Source organism: Mesitornis unicolor, unplaced genomic scaffold (assembly GCF_000695765.1).
Source record: "Mesitornis unicolor isolate BGI_N332 unplaced genomic scaffold, ASM69576v1 scaffold47396, whole genome shotgun sequence".
NCBI classification, from domain to species: Eukaryota; Metazoa; Chordata; class Aves; order Mesitornithiformes; family Mesitornithidae; genus Mesitornis; species Mesitornis unicolor.
In genome coordinates, this window is record NW_010192766.1 from 22,050 (window position 1) to 44,741 (window position 22,692).

Sequence of the window (22,692 nt, forward strand, 5' to 3'; positions counted from 1 at the left end):
CTGATGCCATAAGCACAGTACAAAAACATGTGTGCAAAGAAAATGGGAAAAATTCCTGAAGTTACCTGGTCTATCTCCTGAATGTGTTAAATCGCCCACTCACGTGGTGCTTTTACTTGTGCTGCTTCTGGTTGCTTTTCCATGCCACCAATGGCCAGTTAGAAGACATTTTTCTGGCAGTGAATAACATCATTTTGCATATTGCCACCATCCTCAGACAGATCCCAATCTCTGCAAAGTCACAGTAATGTTAATAATAGCCCTTTCCTGTGTGCTGAGTGGCATTTTAACAGCTCCGCTCATAGTATATCTCCTGACTTGTTCCACTGACGTATTTACTGGGAGAGGGGAGTTCCTGAGGACTGAGTCATGTCTCCATTAAATTACATTGTCAAAAAGATCATTTATTGTGTATTATGACTGGCACAAACAGTAAATTGAGTAACACACAATCAGTAGTCATCTACCGTACTGTTCTGTGCTGCAGTGTAGTTCATCTTGCAAAATCCAAAGCCATTAGCTGTAGTTGCCTGGTCAGAGACGACTGCATGTGTTCATGCTTCAAGATCGCATGAGGTGCTGGGTGAGGTGCAGTATCCTGAAGCCATATGCCCCGTCTCTGCCTAAGAAGCCCCTTGAACAGCAATGCCAAGAGAAGGGTCACTCCATATGCAAGACGGGACTTCATTTTCTCTTTTTTTTCTTGTGTCGGTGACTGGCTGCTGGCAGATGGCCTGCTTTCTAAGGTGGATTTCTTGTTGGGTAATTATGGGCAGCACAAATTCACACATCCATTTCAGTTGAGGTGTTTGGGAGTAGGATCACCTGTGTCCATCTTAATTCACTTAACTCTGTTGAAGGCAGTGTGATAGTTTCACTGGTTGTTTTATATTGGGTAAAATTACTTTGAAACAGCCAGCCTTGTTAATAGCCATAGTTTAAAGAGATGTTTGTTTGACACTGCTGTTATTATGATAAAATGAAACTATTTATTTTTTGGTTTGTATAGCCTTTACTTAAATTTCAGGCTCGTTGCCTGATTAGCTTACTGGAGACAATAGGCTTTTTGGAAGCAAAATACCATTAGGTTTTCAAAATCAGTCACTGTTTGTTTCTGCTGAACTTGGCCAGGAGTGCACAAACACCAAATGGCTGCCGGAGTCGTTTTGGAGCAAAACTTAAATCTCCAATGTTGCAGTCTCCAGTTTCCCTTGATCGACAGCATCTGCTGGGAACGTGTGTGCTGGTGGTAACTCACTGGTACCGTTGTGTAGAAGAAAATATCCCTACCTGTGGCACTTCCTGCCCATGTATGTCCCATGCATGAGGGATTTTGCTGTGTGGGTTTTGTTTCATTAAGACGTGCTTTTGCTCTGTCTTTTGAAGAATATGGCATTGTGGAGCCCTGGGCCAGGCCATGGAAATAGATACAGCTCCAGAAGCTGACTTTGTATTTCTTTGATGCGTTATTCCTGATTTTCTCTTTATAAAGATGATGTTACTTGTGGGGCAACATGTATAAAACAAGGTAGTTTTTTAAAAGGTGGAGGAAATGCCTCCTGCATGCAGAAAACCTGGGGGGAAGAGAGGATTAAACAGAAGAAAAATGTTTCGTTTGAAGATCACAGGAGGAAAAATTTAACAGCTTTTTTTAAAAGACGCTGAAATTGTGACATGTAATAGTGCCATGTTGGATGAGTTTCGAAACAGGAAAACTTTGATTTTCTTTTTTTTTAATGTTAAACTTGATTTGCTACTTGGAAGCAAAATCTGTTGGTGATATTGGTGTGATGGTTGTGGGCTTGCTCTTCAGATGGGTTTGGCCCCGTCCCTCAGATGCTTTATGGTTTGCACATGGCAGCTTGCGTTCTCCTTTTTAGGAAGCTGAGAAACAATGAGGCTGAAAAATCCTGCCAAAATGGGCATTAACCACAGACTATGTCCGCAAATGTGTTCATGCAAGAATAACATTTAAATACAAAGTATGTGATTGTTTGCTTAAAGTCTCTAATGTATACACTTCTCTATAGTTACTGGGATCTTTTCTGGATATATGAGAAACCGCATTATTCAGCTGTTCTCAAAGTCTTGACTTGTTGGTTTCTCTTCTCTTGCAATTTTTTCATATTGACTAATACTGAAAATGGCAAAGAATATTTTATTTTTCTGCTGTGGGATCCTGGCTCTGGAATGGCCAATTCTGATTACAGATAAAGCGCATTTAGCTTTGAGTACTTCCGTACTCCAAAAATGCAATTCATCAAAACCAAAGTGCTTTGTGTCAGATCTAAATGTTTCAGGACAGATTTTGTAATCCAACATGTCAGACTTGTTTAAATGTGAGGTTGTAATTGAAAACCAAAGGAAGCAATAAGTGCTTCATTATCTTGCTTACCTTATAGAAGTGTCTTGCAGTTGTTGGAAAAAAGAAAATTCTCTCTAATTTCTGCAGGAAATATCCAGCTATCTCATGCTGTGGAGGAGCTCCCAACACATGCACGTGCTCCTTGTGTTTATAGACAGGCTGGTGTTTCGTAGGGGCAGATTTAGTGACTTGAGCATCTCCATCTGCTGTATAACTCTGTGCAACTTGGTCACTGGTGACTTCTTTCTTCTTTCCAGAGGTAGCTTTGTGTTAGCAATTATTTGGAAAGGGAAAACCTAATTACAAATGCTTTCTGAGAAAGCAGACCTTGAGGGTATCCATTTGCTCGTCTGTTCCAGGCAATGATGCTTTAAGCTGCCTGGTGCTGAAGGTACTATAAGGGTGATGAATTTCAGTGAAATCTTAGACTCCTACAATGGTTTGGGTTGGAAGGGACCTTTAAAGATCATCTACTGCAACCCCGAAATGCTACCAAAGGACTCCAGTGTGAGTTTGGCATCACTTGTGTTGCCCAGCTCTATCACTACGTGGTTTTCTAGCTCACATTCATAGCAGAAGAAGGAATCTGTGTTCATTTTCCACAGTCACGTTGACAAAACTGTGCCTGACTTGACTAACCAGTAAGTCTCTGAAAAAAAGATGCTGTGACTCACTTATGGGGTTGGGTTTTTTTAATGTTTCTAGGTGTTTTAAGTGTATATGTGCATATGGGTATGATGCACAGAAATGGTTACTGTTCTCATAAAGAAACACGAAACAGAATACATGTGCATGTTTGTGCATAGATACTTTCTGAAAGAGTTTCAAAGGTAGCATCTTGGTCCAGGACTCGTACTGAAGCAGCTGTCTTGGTGCAGATGTGGGAAAACAAAATCTGCCATGAAAACCTTTCTACTTTGCCCATAGCAGCTCCCACAGCTGCCAAAATATGCATCTTCTTGTTTTAAAAATAGAGGGGGGTATAGTGCATACATCTGCTCCTGCCCAGCACTGCGCTGCAGCTGTGGCAGCGCATTATCTGGGAATGGCCTGAGTGAGACCAGCCATAACAAGAGGGGAAAAAATCCCACGTTTGATGTAAGTGCTATTGTGGCTTTATTCCAGTCACTTCTTAATTTATATCTCAAGCTCAGTTTATCTTCGTGCCTCTGGTGACTAAACAAAAGAGCTGTATGCACTTGACTGTTTGAAGAAGCTGTCTCTGGATGGGGTTGGGGAGGGAAGAAAAAAATTATTATTTAAGACGAGGGGAAATGCAGAGTACTGAGCAGGCAGCACCATCTCAGTTGTTTTAGATAGAGCATAACCTACATTTTGGTTTCAGCATGTGTGTATATACTTTTCACTCTTTGAATGAGCTTGAATATTTATTTTTTCCTTTTGCAACAAGCATCCACCTGGGGAAGAGGTTGGCTACAATTAAGAAAACCAGTTAAACATCCTAAATTTGTCTCTGAAATATACATAATTGAAATATGTAATCTTGAGCTAACATACCTTGTGTGCAGGTTTCATTGGTGTTGATGAGTTAGATTTGGGATTTGGATCTGCTCTTCCCCATTTTGTTGGGAGGGTTTAAGACTGTGCGCCCCATCCCCTTCTCTCACTGCATATCTCTCATTTTAGCTCAGATGCAGGTAAAGGAGAGCTTGAGCCTGTGAACCTTTAGTGCTGAGGTCCTGAGAAGTTATACCCAAAACATACCTGGAATACTGCCCCTTTATTTTTCCAATAATATGAACAATATTCCAGTTTGGTTCCTGGAGCAGGAGTTTTCTTCCCCAAGGTGGAGCACAGCTCCCCAACACATTGTGAGGAGGATGCTTGTGTGCATCCCTGCTCAGAAGGTTATGAGAAGGAAAAGAATTCGTTGCTTTCCTCAGCTAACAACCAGGGGTTGCTTTCTGGGTGGCTTTTCTACTAACATAAAACATAGTCCAGGATTTCAGAGAGGTTTTGGGGCACTTGGGCCAAATCTGAAATGAATCTAGATGCTATTTTTTTGTTTTATTTGGAAAACTTCTGTAGGTGTTTCATGTTTCCAATCTGCATGTGGTATTTGCTTTGAATCTTTACGTCCGTCGGAATCCAAAGCCAAAAAGGTTCACTCAAAGTGTTGTGACCCAAAACTGTTTAATCTTAGATCTGCAGTCTTGGAGCCCGCAGCTCGACGTGAATACCTGATGAGTATCAGCTGAGCAAGCATCGCAGCATCTGACTTCTGCCCATGAACCAGAAACCTTTTCCCCAGGGAACAAGGGAGTAAATTGGCCTTTGTGTGGAAACAGGCGGCTAGACCGGGGCCGCGGTTTCCTCGCGCTCCGTACCAGACCCTGGAGTGCGCTGCTCTGAGGTTCTCCTTCCTTCCAAGCGAAGCCATATGAAAAAAAAAAAAGAAATCCGCTTTTCTGAGAGTGGCTGAACCAACCAATTTGTTCAAGCTAATCTTCTGATTTACTCATTTTTAACTGAAAAATCAGTGATATATTGAAGGCAACTTGAAAAAATATGTGGAAAGGGAGGAAAGAGAAACACAATCTAAACCGTTTTAAGCTCACAAAAGAAACAAACAAACAAAAAAAACTCTCCATAATGGTGTAAATTTTAATCCTATGTTAGAGCACGATGAGTTAGATATGAGTTCATCTAGAAAATAAGGCCTTAAAAGTAAGGTCAATATTTATGATTAAGGGGTCACACATGATCAGCTCAGTGGGTCCTGTTTGCAAGGGAGAAAAAAAACAAACCAAACTGATGTAGAGATACCCATTAGATAGGTCTTCATTTGACTTGGCCAAGGTTTTTACGTGGATGTCATTCCTAACTACTTTTTTGTATCAGTGTACCCAAACAAAAGGCCCCGAGAGCCTCAGCGGCACATGGCTTGAAGAAAGAGATGGGCACAGATTAATGGTTACTGTGTCTGTGTATATGTTCTCAGTGGAAAAGGGTGATGTGTAGAAGTGTAAGTGAACAGAGAGCACAAGCCTGGAGCCAGAAGTTCTTGGTAAAAATGTGCTTCGCTGGCATAATATGTAAAAAACATCGGCTGTCTTCAGTCAGGTTTTGCTGGGCTGTGTTATCAGGCTCTTTCCTGCTCACATTTCAAGCTCACTTTATCCTTGATGAACATTGACTTACCTTATGCCCAGCAGTAAGGCAGGCAGCAATGTGCCCATCAAGCTGAAAGGACAGGTGGCAGCGATGTACCCTCCCACACCTGGGAGCATGGGTCAAGGACCAGGTTTAATTTAGTTATGAGGAATAAAATGATGTTAAGCGTACATAGTGCCATAGACCTGTTTTCCTGGTATTGATGGATTACAGAGTTCATTGGGCAGCTCCATTTGTAGTTACCAAATTTGCAGTGGGTAAATTAACACTAACAGAGGTAACTTACTGCAGTGTGAGAAAGTACATGGTTTTGGCTCTTAATGTTTTACATGAGCTATAAAATGTTGTTGATTTTTAATATTTTATTTACTCACCCACAGTAGATGACAGAAGTGGCTGCTTCCCAGCAGAACAACTAAGTCAATTGAGTCTGTTTATTGTGAACTTTTTACCTTGTTTCTGAGTAGCTGTTCTTTAGATGCATCCATCAACTCTTCCTCATACTGTTTCCAAATAGCAATTCTCTTTCTTTGTCTTTGGGTTACTAAAGCTGTCGTCTCACTGGAAAGGTTACGGTGTTGTCAGAAATTGCATATTATGTCCTGGATTAAGGCTGTTTAGCTTTAATGTGACAGGTTGTTTAAAAATAGACTGCTTTATGCTTTGTATTCATTCTACTCACCAAAACTGTCTTTCATAACAATGTAAATAAAGAACTCCCAGAACTGATACAGCAGAGCTGGCACAGTTAGAAGAAAAGTCTCGGCTATTACCCAATTGACATTAATGCAATATAAATCTCAATTATATCGAACAAGCATCAGACTGCAAGGTCTTGGGAGATGCAGTCATTAGGTAACAGTTTACAATGAACATTTGTCTTCAAACTAAATCTCAAGCCTCCTTAATTTCCTTTGTAGTCTCTTAAAGGAGTTGGAAATGAGAGGTGTAATATGGATTCACTTTATGTCCAGCTCTTTTAGCAGTTGGAAATGAGAGGTGTAATACAGATTCACTTTATGTCCAGCTCTTTTAGCAGTATCCAAAGCTGACTTGCCAGCATAGGCTAGAAATTGCTAAAATAATCATTTCCAATTGTGCAGACCATGGACTTAATCGCATCTGCACATGACGAGGTTGCAGGCGGTGTTAACAACTCCTGGGTTACTCCTGTGTGCTGTCCCTTCACTGCAGGGAGCTGGAAGGTCTCTGTCCTTCTGCTCACCCACATCTGCATCACAGGAGTGCAACTTGCAAGTCTTGCCCAAACTGGATACTGACTGTGATGTTCTTCCTTTTAACCCCTACTAAGATTTTCTGTCCTCAGACGTTTCCATGTTCAGTTGTTGCATGGCAGCAGGATTCTAGATGTTGTTTCCAAAATACTACTTTTTTTTTCTTGACCAAATTGCTTTCAGATAAAAACAGTAAGTAAAACGGATGAAATGGTTTCTTGCAGTTTTTTCATACTCTCAGTTGAAAAGCTCCAACCTGAGCTTTATGTGGGAGCTACGTGCATTCACCCTTCAATATCAGCACTCCTCTAAATTGTCTAAAAGCATCACTACTAACTCATTAGTCACTTGTTTAAAAACTTGGCATCCCTCTCCTACAGCTTTATTAGGATGTTTCCTCCTCTCTAAGAAACCCTGGGCTTTCTCATCACTGCTAGCAGAAGGGGTAAAGTTAAATCATTACCGAGTTGCCCTGGATTAAATGCATCCAGGAGGAATCTATCAAAAGACACCAAAGGATTAAGCAAGGCTGATGTTCAAAGCAGCCCCTGCGTGGGGCAGCTGCAGCCTGCTGAGGCTTAGGCTTTGCCCGAGGGTCAGACCACCACAATTAGCCAAGAGAGTGGTACAGGTATAAATGAGCTTTAATAGCTTGGTTGCATCTGGGTTTCTGATGTTGGGAAAGGTGCTTCATCAGTCATGGCTCCCCTCCAGAGAAGCTTGAATTCAGGCTGGAGGGAGTAAATGTTCCTCTTGGGTGTAATGTGGTATAATCATGTATGCGGTTTCAAGAATTAAGGATGCTGAAAATATACATTTGAAAATTTTAATTATTCTTTTTGCAAGCAAGTTGCTTGCAAGCTCTGATAGGTGTTGTCAACCAAGCCCTTGCAAGGGCACTGTGGGCTTCTGGCTCCAAGTTGCCATCCCCACAGGGAGAGGAGCGTGCAGGGCTTGGATTCACTCCTGTAGCCCCCTGCAAGGGCTGGGATCTCTGCTGGCGACGTGGGGAGAGGGAGCGCTGCAAGGTTGATCCTGGCTTTACAGAGAAGATCTCCAGGCCATGGCTGGAGATGCAATTACACATTTGGGCACAGACATGTTTATGCAGAAGGAAATCTTGAAAGGAGTGCAGAAATATTTAATGATCTTTGTTTATCATCAGTAAGGGACATGTTATGGCTTTGGGGACCTGGGTGCTTGATGTGTGCTGGAGCAGTTTATTGTTTAAGTGCCTTTTTTTTCTTGATTTAAGAGTATTATGTCATGTATGGTATTTTATCGATCACTTAGCCATCAGTATGCAGAAAGGTAAGAATAAAAGCAAGTTTTATATCTGAAACCTGGGCTTGAAATTATAAATGTGCAATCAGATCTAGGCTGTGTTAGCAATCTGCACTAAACTTTCTCTCTTTCAGATAATGATTAGTAGCAAAAGCTTTCTGTTCCTCATTTTAATACTTTAAGCGTTATGATTTCAAGACTGCACTGTCCACATGCAGCATGCGTGGAGTGCGCAGGACTGCCAACCGCTCTGCAAAGTTTTCTCTGGCATTTTGGACCATTTAAGACTTCGTTACTTGTACTACATGGGCAACACTAATAACTTCAAATCCTGCTCTCCAGCTTGCCTAGGAGCCTGGCCTTGGCGTTTTCACCAAAATTATAAATTTTGTGGGGAAAAAAGTGGTATTTAAGCTATGCAACCTGCTATTTTCTCAGTAGTTGGGAAAAGGAGGAAAGCACGTGGCAGTCTGGATCAGAAGGGAAGGACATGTGGCGAGTCCCCTGCTGACCTCGCTGCCTGTGGGACATCACTAACCCTCTGCTCTCTGCTTCCCGCAGGCCCTCCAGGGAGGCGAGGGAAGCCCGGCCGGCGCGGAGAACCCGGTAAGCATCGCCTTTCCCCAGCAACGTCACTGGGCACCATGTGGGTGTCACTGGGCACCATGTGGGTGTCACTGGGCTGGATGGGAACCTTTGAATAACTGTGCTGGTCACCTTCACCTATTAGGCTGCAGAATGGGGGCTTCCTGCAGCCTTGCGTGCTGAATATGAAGGCTTTTATAAAAACCAAAAGAATAAACCAAAGCACTAAAACAAACAAAAAACAACCAACCAACCAAAAACAAACACACACACTCCACAGAAAAGACAAAAAACCCTCAAACACCCACTGATGGTGCACATTTTATCAGTCCCTCCATTTCTCTCTTGTAGCATTCAGACCCACTGTTATCCCATCCAACAGTGAAGTGGGACTGTGAATTAGAACAAAAATACAGAAGATGCCCAGCCATGCTAGATGGGAGGTGAGCATGGGCTTGTTCCCTGCACATGGACGTGTCCACACGTTGCCTGCAGGTCCCACATGTGTGATGGATTGTGTCTGCATTTTGGGGTCAGAGATAACCAGACTTCAGCCTCCAGCCTTGGGCACAGCCCCTGGGTGCTCAGGGTGCCCTCAGACTGGGCAAAGCTGCAGTCCAGCCTCTCTGGGAATTTTTATTTGAGCTGTTTGATTATATGGCTCTGGTATGTATGTTTGTTTGGCTTTTTTCCTGTCTTGTGAAATGGGAAAGCACTGATCCCATTTGAGCGGGAGAGAGGAGCTGTTTGCATTCTGCTGTTTGGTCTGAAGTGCTGCTGGAGAGGGGAGAGACATGGTTGGCATTGCATTTTCCAAGGAAAACAGTCAGGCAGCAACGTACCTGGAGAGCCACACAGTTTGCAACTGCCTCTGTGTGTTGGAAAGCAGCAGATGAAATTTTACGCTCCTCGGCTCTTAGGTTCATGAATGTTGAGTGAATGAATGGGGACCAGGTAGGTTTTTATGGGTTGAGGAGGCTGTTCTCTGCTGCCTGTTGCTATAGCAAATAGACAGCTGGGTTTTCAAAAACGTCAGCATAACTTTCTGGTCACCAGTATTTTAAACAGGGGTTTTTTAACTCTGAGGAAAGGAAATCAGGGGTTTTGTGCTGCAGACTGTGCACTGATCTCCATGGAAGGCAGGCGGGCATTTTCCTTCTCTCCCACTGATGGTATATCATGGTGTGTCATATATTTTCTGAGAAATTTTTGCTCCTGAAGCATCAGGGATTATTTATGGCCAAGGGGTGGACACTGCACTCATGTAGGGGTAGTGTTGGATGCCAGCTGGCTTCATTAAACCCCATTTTCCTAGCAGTTGGGCTGTAGGAATAGCCACCGGATGGTTTTGATTCTTTTGTTTGGCTGCTCTTTTTTAAATATCACTGCTCCTTAAAGCCCTTAGTGGAGTACAGTGTTCAACCAAGGACAGCTGTGAGGTCAGCCAATTAATTTGGTTTTTATATGCAGGTATTTACATAAATGTTGTCTAAGGCGTCTCTCTAGCCCATACAAAAATTTGGGAGGTAGCACCGAGCTTGAGCCTGCCCTTGCCTCTCACTCCCTTCGCCCTGTTTCACATCAGAGCTGCTGAAAAGCAACGTTCACCCTTGTGCTGTGGCATGTTTGCGAGTGCCACTTCAGCATCACTGTGACAACGTGGAATGCTGCCAGGGAATTGATGCAAGGCCAGCAGGAAAACAAACATTATAAAACAAAACAAAACAAAAAAGACCTAAATATCAATCATTAATCAACTTACGATCTTCTTGGAACTTATCTGAGGTTGTGGAGGAAGATCGAGGAGAGTGAGATACCGTTGGGGAAGGGAGATCCGTAGGGCATGCGATGGCAGTGGGTGCTCGGATGGGTTTCTTCTTCTGAAGCAGAAGGACAGCAGCATCAGATACCCACTCACACACAAACGTGCCCAGACACCCTTGGTGGGGCTCGCTGCTCACATCTGTGTAATGCGATGCAGCCCCTGCAGATTGCTCCGCTGTATTGCAGATAGAAAAGCAGACATCCCTCTGTGTATTGGTTTTGGCCAAGCTGCCAGATGCTTGTTTTCCTAGATAGCTTGAATATATATTTCTGTATTTGTTTGAGAACCTGACCACACATAAACCAGGTCGTTGTTCCTTCACCACAGCTGAAAAATGTGAATAAAACTTTGTTTGCGTAGCATGATAGCGTCCATCTCCGGGGACCCTGCGTGGTTATAGCTTGACAGCCTCCAGACAAATGCTGTTGTAGAGCCAGGAGGCTCAGCGCTGGTCTCCACACTGCCAAAGGGAACGTTTTTTCTGGCAGTTGTTGAAATGGACATGTTGAAAAACTTTTTCTGATTCGTATTGAAACTTTCAATATGTATCTCTTAGAAAGAAGCAGAGAAACTGTTAAGAGATTATTCTGTTCCTTTTCAATTGCACCCACTTGCTGACTTAAACCAAGACTGAATTTTACTTTTTTTCTTTTGCCATGATGGAGTCACATAATTAAAGAAAAAAAAAATCCAACAGCTCTTTTTCTCTAAACTAAAAATTCATCGTCCTGAAAGTGCACAGAGAGAACCACTCTACCATAAAAAGGCACTACACCGTAAAGGTTAGTTTTAAACCATTTGGGAGATGGGGAAAGGGGGGAAATTACTATTTAGACTGTTTGGAAGTGAGGCAAGCCTGGCTGCATGTGCTTCAAAAAGCACTTGCCAAAATGCAGAGGTGAGCCATCATTGCCGCTCCCCAGTTTCTGCCAAGGGCAGGTAGTGGGTCCTGCTGGGTCCCTGCCTCTGGGCTTGGCCAAGTGTATTTTATTGTAGAGCAGCATAAATACAACAATTTCCCCACCCCCCCCCCACGTTAAGCCTACGGGTAAGGGGGGTTGGGCTAAACCCCAGCCTTTCCTCATGCTTCACATCTCCGATGGCAGCATGAGATGCCCATGGCAGCACGGTCATCCTTGCTGCCATCTCTTCCCTGACCTCAAACATGAAGACCGGGTACCTGGGGGCGCATTTCTGCCAAGCAAACCAGGGAGTAATTGAATCAAACGGCTCCATCTGACCCATTTTATTTACTCTCACTGTCCTCTGGCCCCATGGAAATCGCCGGGGCACATGTCCTGGCACTGGTCCCAGGGCTGGAGTCACTGCAGTGACAGTCACCTAAGTGCTACCAGTGTGGAAGAAGTTACTTTTAGAAACCAATTTATTCTGCAGTTGCTACCACGAGGCCAGGAAATTCACACCAGCAGCCTCCTTGGGGAGGTGTCACTCCTGAGCTGGCCCAGTTCAGTCCAGCGTGGCCCAGGCTCCATCCCATCCTGCCAGGAGCGATGCCAGGTCACATCATCCTTATCCCTGCACACGAGCATCAGCAGTTTCTTGTGCAACTGGAAAGCAAGTGCAGTGTTGAAGACCGACATACACCCACTGTGGAGAAGGTGTATAAGAAGAAAAACATATTTTAATGCAACCTTATGTGGGATTTGCAGCCCTCCGAGTGCGAGGTGGCAGGAAAGCTTTGCAGCTCTAGCTGTTGTGGTTGGTCCTGACAGCCAGCCTGCACAGCTCACATACAGTTCTCTTTCCATGCCAGAGGCAAAATCGTGTTTAATGTCATGTTAGCTTATTTTTTTAACATGATACGTCCCAATGAGGACACAGTTCAACTGTTGTAGTGAGCGTTTGTGAAATAACATGGACTTTAGCAGGGGAACTGGGAGGTTTTGCTTCCCCTCTTGCTGCCAGCTGATGCTGTGTGAGCAGGATGGGGTACGGCCGTGCAGCCCTCCCGGGGCTTTATGTTTATTTTTTTTAAAGATTGATCCATACCAGGGTGTTCCTGACGGCTGGATGAATCAGATGCAGGATTTGGGAGTTTGCTTGGTTTAAATATTGATTCAAAGTCTATGCACAACTAGATGGTGGGAGATGATGCTCAAGTTTCTCGTCACGGCATGCTGCTTTCTTCTCCTGGCTTGAAGATTGTGCCGAACACTGATCTGAACCGCAAGAACAACCTGGGAGAAAATACACCTGAAATGTTAAACCTGGGAAGTCTCTGATTATGTCTCTGCCCACCTCACATGACGCAAGAGCTGGTTCTGGACATAAACCCCCCAGACCTGATCACTGTGGCATTGGGCAGTGCCTGTTTGCATCACCTGTGAGTTGCTTCAGCAGAAGGGAATAAACTTTGGCCACTTTAGGCACAAAATTGCCCTTATGAATGGGCCTGGAAGGGTATTTTTTTGTGAAGTGTTATTTCATAGAAAATATTGGCTTGGCAAAATTGCTGTTTCTGGCAGTAAAAGTTTTGTTTACAGATTTTTCCATTTCAAAACCACTTTTAGGGAAAATGTTTTGAATTTATTGAAATGGGCTAAGTCTTCTGCCCCACCCCTCGTGACTTTTTGTTTCAAATCTACATTATGCTACATTTCTTTAATTTGAACGTCTAACAAAATTTTGATTCAAAGTATTTCCTTTTTTTCTGACAACTATTCTGTTTACAAAAATATCCTGATTTGAAACAGGAAAGAAGCTAAAGCTCTTTTTAAGGAATAAATGCATAGCAATTTCTATGCAGGGAAACGTTATTTCTTAATACACGTGCTTAACCCCATATTTTACACATTAAGATCTTTTCAAAGCCCTTGGCCATGTGATTGTGTGGACAAGTGTAAATATACAGTTGTTATTCAGTAAGCACACGTGTGTGTGTGCACATGTATGTGGGTAAATCATGCAGAACTTTGTATTTATTGGGGAATTTTCAGTGCTTCCTGTATTTCTCACGATGGGATGCATATATGTAGGCTTATACTTGAGGTTACTTGGCTTCTACTTAACTTTAGGAAAAATCTAATCTGTTCTATGTTTGCTCTCAGTAAGGAGCCTCTCTGGTAGGACAGCACATTGCCTATGTGCACAAACACTGAGACACAGATAAGAATTATTGAGGTCAACAGGCAGTGACAAATACTCATTCTCAGACTGATGCAGAGCTGATCTCTGCAACGTCTTAGTACTGCAGCAGTCAGTTGTCCTCCTTCCTTGTTGCCCATGGCTTAGTTATTTGCCTTATAGCATCCTGGATTAATAACTGTGTGTATGTATGTACATATTGTGTGTATGCCCAGAGAGGTTGTGGAGTCTCCTTCTCTGCAGACATTCAAAACCCACCTGGACGCCTTCCTGTGCAACCTCATCTGGGTGTTCCTGCTCCGGCAGGGGGATTGGACTGGATGATCTTTTGAGGTCCCTTCCAATCCCTAACGTTCTGTGATTCTGTGATTCTGTGATTCTGTGAAATACACATACATATGTTTTTATAGAGGTATTTATAGGTTGAGGTTTTTAATTGTGTTTTTTTACATCTTCAGGTGTCCACAGATGTGCGTATGCTATCTTGGGAATGGGTGCTTTGGCCATTAAGGGCAGCAGCAAAGTCCCCTCTGACTCCTCCTGGGCTGTTGGGAAGGTCTGGCTGGTTGTGTTCCCCCCGCCTGGCAGTGCTCTCTCCTGTCATGGCAGGAAAGCTCGGATGAGAAATGATTTACAGATTAAACATGGTAGCTTATCTCCAAAATTCCCAAGCTGCAAAAATGCTTGGAAACAAATGACTGTGACCCGTTATTTCTTATATGTTTATGTACTGCTGGCATGATAGCACCATGACCTGCTAGGTCTTTAGATATACAAACTAACATTAATGTTAGTCGATCAGGAAATCTGGGTCATTTATTTTTAATGAGTTTCTACTTTCCCTTCCCTCTAGCACACCTGTTCATGTTCTCAATGAATCTCTTGGTGTTTCCAAATATCTCCATGCCGTTACAGGCTTGGACACTGGGTGCTCGCTCCCAGCAGCACAGCAGTGGCATGTGCTATGGATGGTGGGGAAGCAGAGCACTTTTCCCTCCTTTCAGCAAATCAATCATAGGAGAAAACCTGTGCGTTTGCAGGTTATTTTTGTCTGTCTTCTCTTCCTTCTGAAATAAGCCCCCAAGTAAATTTGTTACAGAGTTTTAAATACACAGAGGTTGTTTCCAAATTTTATTCATTATAATAAGCATTTCCAAGTGGTTTCATTCTTCCTTTCAAGTCCTCAAACTGGTTCTCGCTAGTCAAAATTATTAGCAGTAAATTCTGGCAAATTTCTCTGAAAAGGGCTTGTTTCTTGTGTAATGTGCCTACATTGAGGAGATGGCTGGGTGGTGGGCAGCCCCTGGGTATTCAATTAACCTCTTTATTTATTGTTGGCTTGCAAAATATTTTACTTTCTTCCATAGGAAACAAGTGTCTTGTGGCTAGGCTTTTGAAAAACATGTTTAGCAAGCCAGAAAGTGATGTTGTTCTTGGGAGGAGAAAAGATCAGTTCAGTAGATTTAACTGTATGCCTTAATGAAGATTTATCTAGCCCCATTTGGCTGACAGCACTGCTAAAGATTAGCGTTAATTCCTCTGATACGGATGGAGAGCATCCCATGTTGCATATACAGACCCCCCATCCAGCTTCTTGTATCTGAGAGGAAAGCATTTCAAAAGAGCATTTGCCTGCACGTGCTGGGAGAAAAGAGTGGCTGAGAGAGAAAAATTCCAAGGAGAATTCCAAGGAGATTACAATTGGTACATGATTGAAATCCCATATTAAAATAATTTCCTGACTGCTTCTTATTCAAGACTTAATTTTGACTTTTTGACAAAAGGTCTTTTGTGGGTAGCTTGGCTTAAGCGAGTCAATAAATCAGGTTTGTGATTCTCAGTTAATAAATTGGCATAGAGCCATTGACTTATGTATTCATAAGAAATTAAACCAAGGAAAGTGAGCTAAAAGCCTGTGTGAATTTTGGCACTAAAGAAAATAGGCTTCTGGGCATGGAGGGCGATTTGGAGGTTGTCTCCTCCTCTCCTCCCCTCCACGCCAACCAGGTGCTTAGCCATGGTTGTGTGCAGAGGTGACCACAGTAAGCTGACAAACGCAGGTTAACAGGGTAATTCTTGGCAGCAGGCGCTGCCTGTTAGCATTTACCTTCAGTCCTTGTCCTTAGGCTTTTATTGGGTTTTGTCATTCAGCTTTTCAATGTTTTAATTTTTAAACAAAGTTTAAGAACCTTGGAAAGGCATTAGCTTGAAATATGCTACTTGTTTTATATTCTTGAATAATAGAAGATGAACCAAGCTGATTTTTTTCTCCATTTTAATTTTCCTACATTTTTTCTTCTTTTCTTTTTTCTTTTTTCTTTTTTCTAAATTTTTATTAGTTCCTGGTTTTGATGAGGCAGGAAATGGAGCATGAAGAAGCCCCAAACAGAGCTATAGGCTGCCTCAGTAACAGGAGGGAAGCATGGATTGCATTAGGTTTAGGGGTTCAGCGTCCGCCTCAGTGCAGCACCAACCTGGGTGAGCAGCGGCAAAGCTGCAGCAATTGGTGTGGCAGGCGGCAAAGACCCCTGCAGCACAATGAAATATAGAGGAATTCTTTTTTTCTACTGCCATTAATGGCAGCTTCAGGCTGTCGCACTGGTACTCAAAGCTATTGTAGGTGTGATGTTTTTTTCCCCTGGATGTAAGGCACCATGTGTCAGCCCACTGGCTGGCTCTGAGCACAGCAGAGTGGTAGGAGCCAGGGCTGTGTGGAGGTGACACAGGACCACGGGGCTGTGTGGCATGTTTGGAGATTGTGAAGGGCTGGGGACCAAATGACACCAATGTTGCTTTTGGCTCGTAAAATTCCAGCTGTGTCTGTAAGCTTTTTGCTGGCGATACTCTGCAGTGGCACATGATGGCCCTGAATGCAGGCACTGCCTTGTGATGTGCCAGAGGTCTCATAGGTGGAGGTGGAACAGAGTCACACTGGGGAAAAGGTGGGAACAGAGTGGTTTTACAGCCCTCATGAGTGCTGCTGGCACAAGTGAGATGGTCCCGTAACAGGAGGATGCGGATGATGCTAAGGGTATCTGGAAAGTCATCCCATTGGGATTGAACTGACAAGTACTGAATCGTTCTGATTTCTGTTCCTGCTATGTGCTGTTATATCAGATTATACTTTTTCTTTGTAATTAAGTGACTTTTTTTTCTTTGTTTTTCTTTTGTTTTCCAGGACCTGCAGTAAGTATCGTGGATTTTACTGTTGGATCAACCAAGTTAAGGCTTCCCCTTCCCCCTTCTCCTGCCTTTCGGTGTCATTGCAAAAGCACAGCATTTTTTGGTAGAGGTGTGTCTGGAAGCAAAATTGGTACCAGATGCTGCTGGGTTGGTTTTTTTTCACAATTGTAGACAAATAGAGGGTGGAGGAGGGAAAGTTTTCAAATGTTTAACTTGCTGCCCTGAGGGACTTCCAGTAATTTTAAACCCAGAAAATATTCAGTTGAAAAGTTTTTCCTTTTAAAGAGTTCTTTAGTCCCCTTCCATTTAGCGGAGAGTGCTGTACTAATATTTTAATATTTTAGTGGGTTTTTTTAGTTCTAAAACTCTCTCTTGCTTTTCTTATCTGTTGTGTTTCCATCGTTTAATATGGGTTTGGTAGCCTCACAAGTGAGGCTAGAGGGAAAGCTGTAGCTTGCTTGCTTCTTTCTTTGAAGTCTTCGGGAGAATAATGAGCATTCCTACCAATGCAACCAGAAAATTTATGAGGAATATGTTGTTTGAAGGGGTAATAGTTGAAAATGTGTCAACTCCTCTTTCCAAATGTTCAGACGTGCCTTTTCCTGTGCCACCACCACGTCCCAATCTGATGTGCTCCTGCTGGTTTTGGAGTGTGAAAATAAAGTTTCTTTTGTGGTCTCCAAGTTGCTGAGGCATTGTTAAAAAGAAATTATGAGTGTTAGGTGCTTCTGTTTATTTCTACCTTTCTTCCCCCAAAGTTGGAGGAGGAGGAGGTGTGCGGGCTGTTTGCAGCCACGCGTTTTCTTCTCTGTCGTTGCACTAACAGAGCCGTTTCTTTATGTAATTTTCTTCTAATAGACTCTCACTAGATTGAAATTGGATTGTTTCAGGAAAAGTAAATTTGCTAACTATTCCTGGGCTAATTAATTTCCAGTTCTGTAAATCTGTTTAAAAGCCAGAGGGTGCCAAGGAAATGCACGTGAAGCATGGGGACTGTCACAGCGTCGTGGCTTTGTTTCTCCTGGGATTGACAGCACTGCCCATGGGTTTAGTTAACAGCTTTCAACCCTTTAAATTTTTGCTTCTATTTCAAGTTTATTTTTTAATGTAAAGACTTGAGAGGCTTGAACAAAAATATTATTTGGCTAGGTTTTGAATGAGCAAATTGGCAAAATTTAAGAGTTAGCAGCTTTGGCTTAGCCATTCTTAAAAGAGATCTGAATGCTTTTGCTCTAAAAGTTGTGCCCAGCATTAGCAATAAATCCAAGACTCTGGCTCAAGAAATGCAAACAAATGCATTTTTCTTGTTAGTTTGTATTCAGAAATGTAGTCTGTCAATAAGCTAATTCTCCTGTAAATATTCTGTAATTAAAAACTGCAACGCAGCCTCTCCAACGCACACGATAAAAGTGTCTCTGTGGGGTTTTGGGATATCAGCGATGGGCACTGACTGCAGGACACATTCCCATGTGCCTGGCTCAGGGCTGGACGCTGCTGCCCAGCAGCATGGGTGCTCGCCAGCTTCACCAAATCCTGCATCGCAGTCTCATCAGCAGGCGAGATCCCGAGGTTGTGGAGCACATCGGCTGGGGCTGAGTGCAGGCGTGTGCCACGGGGAGCCCCTTTGGCTGCTACAGCCTCTCCCCACAGGGGTTTTTTTCCCTGCATTTTCTGCATTTCATGCAATTTGGCTTAATTATTTAAAAAACCCAAATTCTCACCCAATGGCAGGTTACAAGTGAAGAGGATACTGCCTGTTTGAAACTTCATATGTACATCTTTTAAGAGACATTTTCACCTTGATTAAAGTACTTTGGCTTATTTTAAATGGATTTATTTAACCGTTTAGGCTCTGCTCCTGCTCAGAGACTGTTATCTCAGCCCACATGCAGCCGCTTGCCTTGTGCTTCCTCACGTGTGCTGTCTGTTCACTTTTACTGTATGTGATTTGGCATAGGCAACATATGGTGCACTATTAATTTTTCTTTGTCTCTGGTTGGTTTCATTTCCTGGTTCCCACGGCACTATTGAATTGCAAACGAAGCACAGGGGTGATTTAACACAAACAATACTTTTTTTTTTCCTCTCCCCTTGCCCTTCTTTAAAAGACAACTCCTGGTTTAGTTCATTTAAAAAAAAATATCCTGCATTTTTAGTGCGAGCAGCATTTCCCAGAGACTTCTTTAAACATAATATGTATTCAAGTCCTAGAACCCACAGAACCACAATATTATTTTATTTCAACAGTACTATATTTAACTATATTAGTTTCTTCTGTTTCTTGATTTTGGCCATAAGGAATCGATTACATCTTACATGTACAGCATCGCACTCTGCTAGAACTATATCCTCAGTTCTGTTGTTCCCTAGTAGCAGTTGTTCTGGTATTTTATTTTTTGGCTGTCATAAGCTAGTTGTGTATATGAAATTATGTGAATTTGTGGTACAGGATTTGTGGCTGTCAGATGATTGATCGTCCTGTCTGTGAGTACAGGGTATTCTGCTCAGAGGTACTATAAAACCTCTGTTTCGGAAGGTATTAAAATCACATGCAGGGTAGGAAATTTCTACAATTGAAGGATAGACTTACCACAGACTGTAATTAAACATTTACAGTCACAGATATTAGCAAACACTTTATGTATTAGCATGCTGGCTGGGGAGCTCACCAGTGCGTGAGGGCTGGGAGTTACAAGTGTTTCCTATTTATCTGTGTGCTCCAGTGCCATACATCTCCATAAAAATCTCACTGTACGCTTTATCCCAAGACTGTAATTTGTTAAATAGGTGGTTGTTGAAGTCAGTGTTGTTTCTGGATGAACCAGTTGGGCTGCAGGAGGCATTAAAAGCTGCAGGGGCACTTAGTAAGATGGGAGAACCCCGGAACATGGTTGAAGGGGGCTGCCAGAGCTATTTCATGCCGTAAGAAATCTATGAATCTGACTGTATATCCACAGCATGCTGACATAACCTATGTTTATGGTAGCAGATGACATTGCTGTACCAGATACATGCTTTACTGCCTACTTGTGTACCAGCTAATACTTAACAGCTCCTTCCCGGGGATCTGCCTTACGTCTGGCGTGCAGCAGGCTCCACTGCTGTAGCTCCCTGCGTGTTTAACAGCAGCTTGAACTGTAAACGCCTTTGAGAACCCCCCGAGGAGAGCAGAAAAGGTGAAATATCCTGAATGGATTGTGTTTTATTCTGCTGATCTCACAGGTGTTACTAGCAACTTCAGTAAGGGCTTTCCCCATAGCATCAACTTTTCTTTCTGCTTCATTGCAAACCAAAGCGGAGCTTAGAGATGAGCTGGGAGAGCTGCGTCCTACGAGGAGATGAATGGAGCTAAGAAAGAGAATTTAATCAAGTGCTGGAGCAGTAGTTTGAAGCGATTTCTCCTGGGCAGAGAGGCTCTCCTGGTCGCTGGCTCAGCAGCACTGCAGCCTCGCCGGCCTCTCCCCGGCACTCAGGTGTCCCTGTTCCGCTTGGGGCCCACATCCCAGGGCAGGCTTACAGCCAGGATCCAGTGTGTATCCTGTACATCCGTGGCTTCAGGGGCAGCTGGGGCTGAGCACAGGTGGCAGGGATGGGTGTGAATTGGCAGAAGCCTGGGTAAGTAGCTAAAGGGAAGCATGAGATCAAAATCTGGGGAAAATATGCCATAGGTATGACCCTTTGCTGATAGGGAAATTGTCCTGAGAGGTTTCTCTGGAGAGAGTTTAGTCCTGGGGCTGGCTGGGGAGCTGATGGGCCCGTTTCCTGCCTGCTGCTATGTGTTGACATGGTGCTACGGGTGCATTGACTGACTTGTTATCTCACTTGTTCCCCCACCACAGGGGCAGTCAGGACGCGATGGTTACCCGGTAACTTGGCTCTTCCTTTTATTTTTATTTTTATTCTCTTCTAATCCGCGCTCCGTGGTCCTCTCAATCTTTTTCCATGACACCTGATTTTCTTTGCCTGTCTTGGTCTCTTTTCTTTTTGTTCTCCCTACCCCTCCACCTCTCCATCAGTGAGAGCTTTTGAGGGATTTAGCCCTAAAACTCAGGAACCTGTGCAATATTCTCCATTAATGTTTATAGGAGTGAAATATTTGAGCCTTTTCATGGTACTATTCACACTCTGGCCTAAGAGTTCACTGGATTGCAAAGTTAGTGAGGGCTTTGTGTTTATCCCACTCGTAGCTGTAGGTGGCCAAATTTTGGGACATTGGTGAAAGAGCTTCAGGTGTTGAGATAGGCCCTCATTCAACCATCTCCAAAATTTTTTTCCTGGGAGCAGAAGTGTTCTGCAGAGCCTGTTGGCAAGGAGAGATTTAGCAGAGGCTCAGAGGAGGCAGAAGGGTAATTTGGGAGACACTGCCCTTCCCGTGTCCACGGGCACCTCTGTAATGTCTCTGTTAAAGGGAGCTTTCTTCTGGGGGCAAAGTAGAGCTGGCAATCTGGGGCTGTTAAAGGCTCTGAGCTGCTCTCTGCAGGAGGAGGGAGCCCTGGTTCTGGCCAGATCCCAGCCTGCAGACTGGCTCGCTTGGTCCATGTTGCTGCACTTGGACAGCCACAGTGCTCGGGCTCCGAGGGGCTCCGTGGCTGCACTCCTGTGCATGCACTCGGAGAAACAGGTTGGTAAAAATCACTGTGTAGATCCTCCATGTTCACAGCACATTTCCAACTCTGCTTCTGCTTTTGGAATGGTTGCAGTGAGTCCTGCACTGTCTGATGCTTTGGAAAGGGCTTCTTGGCTGTTTGCCCTGCTGTTCCATTTATAAGGTACAGAAAAGCAATAAGCAGCTAGTCTTTTTCTTCCTGTGGTTGATGCCCTTTTTTCTCCTTTTTTTTTTTCTTTATTTTTTCCTGAAGCAGTGTGTTAAAAAAACTCCCTCCTTGTCCACCTCATGCCTGGCCCCATTCTCCTGAATGCCCATAAACCACAGAAACATCTATAGGATTTTTCCAATAGAAATAGATGTGTGATGGAGTGGGAGCATAAGGGAGGATGATTGGAAGGCAAATACAGAGCTGTTTTCAGTTTTTATTTCCCCTGGACCTCTGTGAGCCTCCCTGGGGAAGACAGCAGTGTTTCCCCAGCAGTACCAGCCCCAGAAGGAGAGAAGTGTGACATTGGGTTAATTTTGCAGAAAAAAAACCTGTGCTGCCATTGCATTGCACTCGGAGCTCCACCAATTGATCTGAATAAATTCAGTTTAGGATGAGGGAATGGTGGGGAAGCCTGCAAGCAGACAGCCTGCTGATTTCTACAGGAGGAAGGGCCAGGGTGGGCGCAGTGCAATGGTTTGTCTCCCTCAGGTGGTACCTGCCCGCAGTGGGAGCTGGCAAATGCACCAGTGGTTTATTTGAAACGAAGAGTTTAACTTATTAGAAATTAAGATGGGAGACTTTGCTTTAATTGGACTTTTGAAAGGCAGATTTAGGGTAGATTTCCGCTCATGCGGAACATGGCTAACCACTTCTGGGTTAGCAATGCCTGTGGCAGCTGTGTAGGTCATGTTCTGGCAAAGCTTGTGCCTGTGGTTTAGTTGCAGAGGTCTGAAAACAGAAGTGCTGGGAGGAAATCGTGACTTTTCCCTAGGACAGAGCATCACCCCCAGCCTATCCTGGTGGGCAGCCCCAGCACCGTGCTTATCCCAGCTCCTGGCGAGGGGTTTTGCTGCTGCTCTGGCTCTCCTGGCAGCTGTCAGGGACTGGCAGTGGCCTCCAGCTTTGCCACCACACCTGCACCAGGAAAATGTCATTAGCTGTGCAGCTGCGCCTATTCCTTTCTTTGCAAAACTGGCTGATCCAAACCCAGCAAACACGGATTTACTGCATCCATGTGGCTGTGGTCACACTAATTAGCTTTACCTAATAAGGAGGTAGCAATAATTGCATTTTCAAAGCAATAGGTATACCTGAAGAAGAAGGAAACTAAACATAAAGCAAACTTGAGAGTCTTATTCAGCAGAAGCGTATGGACAG

At 43.7% G+C, this 22,692-nt stretch overlaps 1 protein-coding gene across 1 annotated transcript in view; it reads left to right on the plus strand.

The window, feature by feature from the left end:
* Window positions 1-8,585: 8,585 nt before the first annotated feature.
* COL23A1 (collagen, type XXIII, alpha 1) overlaps window positions 8,586-22,692 on the plus strand; it is a 52,572-nt gene continuing 38,465 nt past the window's right edge. The window contains exons 1-3 of the mRNA XM_010187200.1: window positions 8,586-8,625; window positions 16,713-16,720; window positions 20,557-20,583. The gene's annotated coding sequence lies outside the window, so the exon portion shown is untranslated. The remainder of the gene's footprint in view (window positions 8,626-16,712; window positions 16,721-20,556; window positions 20,584-22,692) is intronic.